Genomic DNA, 8,330 nt, shown 5'->3' on the forward strand with positions numbered 1-8,330 from the left:
AAGATATTACGTAACACATTTAATTCGCCAAAATGATATGTAGAGTAAGTTGAACAGTATCAACGACCATATTTAAAATGCGTTGAATAATTTACTTGAATACGAATTGCGAAGGTTGAACAACTTTTTTTTTATCATAGCAGACAAGTTGGTATGCTTCTTTCTGTTAATGAGCAGACAAATTTTGGATGCCTGATTACACTGGTCAGCAACCAGAATGCTTCTGAGACAGAGTAGTAAGTTCCAACTAATGTTAGGTCGCTGATAATGCATATCATGGTCAAAAACTGTTTGTTAGCTGTACTTTTCAAGTACGTTTCTTACCACACTCACAGTCGCACTGTCCTTCAGTATTGTTCCAGCAGTCATATGAGGTGGTTTTGTTGTGTAAGTTTATATACTGAGGTGAAAGGTAGGTGATTTCCCTGGTCAAACACTTATTAAACTTATAATAAATATTCATTGAGACAGCTATTGATATGCATATGAGGTATTTTATATTAGTTCTATTTTTCAACTGAATGATATAAATACTGCTGCTCTACAGTATAATGATGAATATATGAATGAATATTCTGTTTATCTTCTAACTGTTTATTGCTTCCTTCTTTCAGGTGCCTCACATTTATGTGAATGAGGCAGGCAACTTCTGCTACATTTGTAGTGAGAAGACTTTTGCATCACAGAAGCGCTCTATAACTGTTATGGTTACAAAGGCAAATCCCGTATATTTTGGATGCAAGTTCGACGACCAAGATAAGAAGTAGGCTCCTCACATATGCTGCAACATTTGTGCTACTATCCTTCGCCAATGGCTTACCAAGAAGAGGAAGGGAATGATTTTTTCCCGTGTCAATGACGTGGCGGGATCCAAAAGACCATACCAAAAATGGTTATTTCTGCATGGTACCTCCAATAAAAAAAGGCTTGTCAAAGAAGAAAAAGTAGTTCATTAAATATCTAAACATTCCTTCAGCTATTTGCCCAGTACCACACGGAGAAAGTCTACCTGCTCCTAATACACCAAGTTAGGTATCCTTCGAGTCAGATGAAGAAAGTGATTAGGAGGAAGTAGAGAAGGATGACGGTGCTGGATTACAGATTGACCGAAATATTTATGAAGCACACATTTCTAAATCACATCTCATAACACAAGGTGAATTCTACGACTTTGCCACGTCTGTACTACATCCTAAGTATAAGGCAGTGCTGCTAGGCTCTCGTCTTCAACAGTGGAATCTGCTTGCAGTTGATGTGAAGATCTCAAAATTTCGTTACCATTAGCAGCAATTCATCAACTTTTTTATATTAGAAGATGATTTATTGACCTGCAGCAATATTAATGGTCTGACGGAAGCCCTTGGCATTGAATCCATTTGCTGGAGGCCATTTGTGGATTCATCAAAAATTAATCGGAAAGATGTCTTGCTGCATAATGGCAATCGTGAACCATCAATTCCTGTTGGTATGCTCCACATGTGAAAGAAACGGATGAGAATATAACGCATATGTTGCAATGCATGATATATGATGAACATCAATGGCAGTTCTGTGGTCACTTAATGGTTGTTGCTCTTACGATGGGCTTTCAGATACTACTGCGTTCTGTATGAATGGGACAGGCGTGCAATAGGTTCCCAATATATCAGGAGAGTCTGCCTACCTTGTCAATCATTGGAACCTGGAATAGAAAATGCTCAACGCCCATCTTTCACTAAACCAAACAAAATTTTGCTACCAGCTCTACAGAAAAACTGTGGTTCATGAAATAATTTGTAAAAGCAATGAACAAATCCGCTGAGGGGCTCAAGTCCCCTCACTATGCGACGCTAAGATAAAAGTAGGAGGCTTCCTTGGTCCTCAGATTCGAGAGTTTCTTAAAGATATGCGTCTTCGAATCAGTCCTTCATGGGGCAGAGCAAGTTGTTGGGGAAGCATTGAAGTTATGGCGAAGTGATTTCTTGGAAACAGAATGGAAGGAAACTATCGCGAATTGGTAAAAAAACCTCATCAAGATTTACAGGAACATGGGACGTAACATGTCACTTAAAATCCCCATTTAGGACTCTCATTAATACTTTTTTAGGGAACTGTGGCGCAGTAAGTGACGAACATGGTGGAAGGTTTCACCAAGATATTTCAACTATAGAATAGCATTACCAGGGTAAATGGAGAACAGCAATGCTTGCACGCTGCTGCTGGACATTGACAAGAGATGATTCTTCAACCCACTAAAAGCATCAAGCAAAAAGGCAGAGAGCAGATACGGACTATATTTTAAAACATAATGACATATATTATACTCAATATAGTCAATGAAATATTCCATGCTATGTATCGTTAAGCCTTTTACAAGATGGTATTTGGAATAAGGACATGAAAATACATAAGAATAAATTAATCTATGGACTATCCATTACTATTGAAAAAGATAACAACTCTGTGAACTTCCTAGACGTTAACTTCAATCTTGATACTTCCTCCCATCAACCTTATCTTAAACCTAAATACAGTATCACATGCATAAACGCTCAAAGTAACCATCCTTATAACATTACAGAAACCCTGACCACTAACACAGAGAGAAGAATTAATATATTATCATCTAATGAAGAAATGTTTAACAAACATAAAGACTACTATAACCTAGCACTTAAGAAGTTAGTTTATAAGTATGAAATTAAGTACAATACAAACGACAGCATCAATGCTAATAATACTACACTTTATCTTGAAATGAATAGCGAAGATAATATTAGTTAACCTAAGTCACCTGACGAATTAGTACACCCCGGTAAACATATAAAAAAAAATAAACTCTCAATGATACTCATCAACATAACTTTAGCAAAAAACACGGAAATCAAAGCTACAATAAACACTAATAAACTTAATCAATACGAACACCATACACATAACTCACCTAATCCCTTCAATAATCCATAGAACTCAAATTAATATAGATGGGTAAAGAATAGCAAAACAGAAACTAATACCTTGTGTGAGAATAGCTGACCCCGCAAACACAACCCATCATTCCAATAAAGAAAACAGCAGTAACATTACTTGGATCATAATACTTAACACTTATGCACGTCTCCCTACACCTCCTTTTCGCTCAATATGTACTTTTTAAAACAAAATATTATATCTTTCCTTAGAATACCCAATAAGTTTTGTATTTTATTCTATTTGCATAAAGTGTCCTTTTAAATCCCATCACCATACACATACTAACTAATACTGTTTTATGTTACTTATCATTCTACCTGATAATTGAATGTATTTTACTGCTGATATATGCAAACATATATAGTACTTCTTGGTGTCCTACATGCGTACAACCACGTCTGCATATCTAGATATGGATCTTATATGTCATCTGTGTGTGCATATCTATTATTATTGTGTGTTTATTCACTAAATGTTGCCACTAACATGTATTTTTTAAATGAAAGTGTGCACATATACGTATGTTTCGCATACATATATATATGTACATATATATATATACACACACACACACACAGACACACACACATATATATATATATATATTATATATATATATATATATATATATATATACATATATATATATATATAATTTCAACAATTGAGGGTAAAATTAATTAATTAATCAATTTCACCAAGTATTCAGTATGCAAAGGGACCATTTAAGGCGAATTCAAATTATTACATTATATAAAAGGGCTTAGTAAAATAAATTACTTTGCCGCATACTGAACTCATTAGAAATAGCAGCTAAAAAAACTTTTTTTAAACTATTTCTAATACTTAAAGAAAACCTGCTGGCACTGTTAGTTTCGAGCAGATCTTCAGAAGCGATAAGAAGCCGAAAGGGTATGCTCCCACTTTCAGTGTTTTCAAATCCAAACCAGGGAGTTCTGAGCTGTTGATAGAAATGTCGAGTTTGACTAATCTTGAAACGTACGTTCTCAAATAACCTTTGCATTTGATTTTTTAATGTCTCTACCCCCATACTTTCGTGAGTTGAGTTGAGCAAACACTATATGAGAGAGGTTTTCTTTAAGTATTAGAAATAGTTTTAAAAAAGATTTTTAGCTGCTATTTCTAATGAGTTCACTATGCGGCAAAGTAATTTATTTTACTAAGCCCTTTTATATAATGTAATAATTTGAATTCGCCTTAAATGGTCCCTTTGCATACTGAATACTTGGTGAAATTGATTAATTAATTAATTTTACCCTCAATTGTTGAAATTATAATTCATCTCTCTCTATATAATGCCTCGGATTTTACCGAAAAAGCATAGTGTTTGCTGATTTTAACCCACGCTGGTGGAAAGGGGAGAGCAGAAATTCTTCGCTTGCATTTTTGAGTTTGCTGGCACTGTTAGTTTCGAGCAGATCTTCAGAAGCGAAAGAAGCCGAAAGGGTATGCTCCCACTTTCAGTGTTTTCAAATCCAAACCAGGGAGTTCTGAGCTGATGATAGAAATGTCGAGTTTGACTAATCTTGAAACGTACGTTCTCAAATAACCTTTGCATTTGATTTTTTAATGTCTCTACCCCCATACTTTCGTGAGTTGAGTTGAGCAAACACTATATGAGAGAGGTTTTCTTTAAGTATTAGAAATAGTTTTTAAAAAGTTATTTTAGCTGCTATTTCTAATGAGTTCAGTATGCGGCAAAGTAATTTATTTTACTAAGCCCTTTTATATAATATATATATATATATATATATATATTATATATATATATATATATATATACTGCTATGTTTATATGTGTGTACTTATATTATATGCGTGTGCCCTTTCTCTTTGCACCGGTATGAGTGTATATATATTTTTACGGTATTCTTTCCTTTATGTATACCCTAATCAAAACACAACTAGAATTCCTATATCTATGTACAGTAATGTGCAGATATGCCTCTACTCACGTATAAGTAAATATGCTAACATTTTTTCCGTATTAGATTTTTATATGATATTATATATAAATCACTTTGCATACTTATGTGTATCCCCATACTCGTATCTTTTCTTATATTCATGATACACAATATTCTTCTATTACTTGAATATTAATACTAACCTAATACCACTATATATCACTCTCACATTGTGCCAAGCTAGTTCTTTACCTCGTATTTTTATTTATACTTAAACATAGTTACCGCATAACCTTAGATATAATTACATATAAGTTATACCTTCTATTTTCTATTTTTTGCTTTCCCAGCTCATTTATCTCCCCTACATTGTTTGTTTTTTTGTTTTCAGTATTCCTACATCAATAATAAATCTTTGAGCGCTCTTTTTTCGTCTTTATATCCACAGCAAGTATTTACTTTATAAATTGTAATATTAACAATTATTTCTTTCAGTTTTTACTTAAATTTAATACATACAAACGAGTATTAGTTCTTTTGCAAACACAAGTCCATTTTACGCATCTTATTCTCTCTTTAACCCTTTTTTACTTCTCTAACTCTTGTCTACATTAATAATCCAGTAGCCCTTTATACACTACCTCCTTTAAAACAACTTCATTCTCATGTAAAATCTTTTTATTAAATATGCACCACACTTAGTATTGTTTCTAACTGTCAGTTCAAATCTTAATTCAAGTATAGCCATGCCTCTCCATTGGACATTTCTATAAAATGTTTACCCTGCGCGACTTAATGGGAGTTAGAATTTCTAATCGCCTTACTCATCTATAAAGGGAACGTCTCTGAAACCGCTTTCACTTATATTTTCAAATAACTGTTACAGCCTTCAATTTTTAGTTAATACCTAACTGCACCCACATTTTTTCTCATAAGGATAAATATGAATCTCCTAGATCCTATTCATCTATTTCCTATCTCAAGTGCTTTGTAAAAATTTTGTTTATACTTCTTGCACTGAAGAGTACGGTGATATATAATTAATTTAATTTCATTTAATTAATTTAATTATTTCTATTCAACCATGAATTTGCATGATTTTTATATCGCTGCACGAAACCATCGTCTGTATGAATTAAAATTCTCTTATATATTTTAGCATCATCTCTTCTCCATTTTTAACAAAATTGTTGAGTTTTAAATGCGATTCCTTTCCATAAATTCACAACACATCATATACAAGTATTATTTTCATATTTGCAAACTTACCAGCAAAATATGAAGAATCTATATTTTGGGGGGAATCTCTAAATTAAAAGACGAATCTAATTCAACCTTTCTACACACACACACACACAGACACACACACGCACGCACACAGACACACCAACACCCACATTGCGTGATAGATAATCAGTATTTAAAAACTGATGGTTTGCTGCAATAAGTGTGTGAGTCTAAGAGGAAAATACGTTGAATAAATTCATAATTAACTCAGGTTCCTGTATTTTCTTTTACTCAAAGCCAGGAATTTTCAGCACACCCTCGTATATATATATATTATATATATATATATATATATATATATATATATATGTATATGAACTATGCATATGTGTGTGTATATATATACATGCCTAAATATGACTGATACAGAGTCAATGTACAAATGTAAGATCGAATATATACATACGTAATTGTTAGTGTAAGGAGAGTGTATATATTAAATTAGCCGATTTGCTGACAAGTGACGTGATTGCAAATTTGATATATTTCTTAGAAAACTACAAAATGCCTCCCGGATCATGGTGCAGATGTATAAGTATTCAAATAGAGTAAAATTAAACTTTCCATAAATTATAGACAAATAAATATGCATGCGTGTATGTATATAGGCATACACAAACATATAATTTATGGAAACTTTTAATTTTCTCCATGAGAATACTTAAATATATGCAGTGTGCGCCTTGAGGCAGTTTTGAAGTTTCATACCTATTTACATATTATTACATAAATGCCTTTTCGGTGCGTATATGTACGTATTCATGCATGTATATGTGTATGGTATATATATATATATATATATATATATATATAATATATATATATAGATATATATATATATATATATATATATATATATATATATATATATATATATGTATATATATATATATATATATATATGTATATAATATATATGTATATATATATATGTATATATATATATATGTATATATATATGTATATATATATATGTATATATATATGTATATATATATATTGTATATATATATGTATATATATATATATGTATATATATATATGTATAATGTATATATATATGTATATATATATATATATATATATATATATATATATGTATATATGTATATATATATGTATATATATATATATATATATATATATATATATATGTATATATATATATATTATATATATATATATATATATATATATATATATATATATGTGTGACCTTCCTCCAGCCCACCCATTTGACAACATGGATCTCCATAAAGCCAACTGGGATGCAATCAGGAACGAGCTATCAAATGTGACTGGTCCTTACACATACACACATCTCCACCAACCATAAAACATCTTGGCAGATATTTGTAGACACCGTCACAGACATATGTGCAAAACACTCCCCACCAAGACCTGTGAACAAAAGTGCAGAATCCCCAAAACAGAAAAAAACCATTATCAGAAAAATAAAAAGAACAAACAAAAAAATTAACAACTAAAGTACTGCCAACAGCAACACACACATTCGACGGCTATCGCACTGCTTGAATCCAAAAATATAACCTCCAACAATGCATGAAGACCCTCATCAATAACCAAAGATCAGCTGAGGAGAAGTGGGCCATTGAAAAAATCAACTCAACCCCAAAGTGTTCTTTTCATTTGCGAGGAAACGCAGGGTCACTGTCTCCACTGTAGGCCCTCTAATTGACGAAACTGGCACTCTCCAAGATAATGCCAAATCCATGGCCGAGATACTGCAGAAGAAACAATACTGCTCTGTTTTCAGCAATCCTGATATGGCCGATCTGGGCTGTATCAGTGATGTCAACCCCCAACACACTATATCGGACATAACGTTTAGTGCCCCTGATGTCTTAGCGGCGATAAACGAAATAAAACACAATTCAGCAGTAGGCCCCGATAGGTTCCCTGCTTGTGTCCTGAAGGTGTGTCGACACCAACTTGCATCTCCCCTTGCTAATCTGTGGAGAAACTCACTGGATGCTGGCTATATTCCAAAAAAACTTCTGTCCCAGTCTGTTGTCCCAGTTTTCAAAAAGGGAAACAAGTCCCTTGCAGTGAATTACCGTCCGATCTCACTCACCTCTCATATCATCAAGGTATTTGAGAGGGTGGTGAGATCTCGAATAACCTAATTTCTGGAAAGCAACA

This window comes from Octopus sinensis, linkage group LG7 (assembly GCF_006345805.1).
Source record: "Octopus sinensis linkage group LG7, ASM634580v1, whole genome shotgun sequence".
Classification (NCBI taxonomy): Eukaryota; Metazoa; Mollusca; class Cephalopoda; order Octopoda; family Octopodidae; genus Octopus; species Octopus sinensis.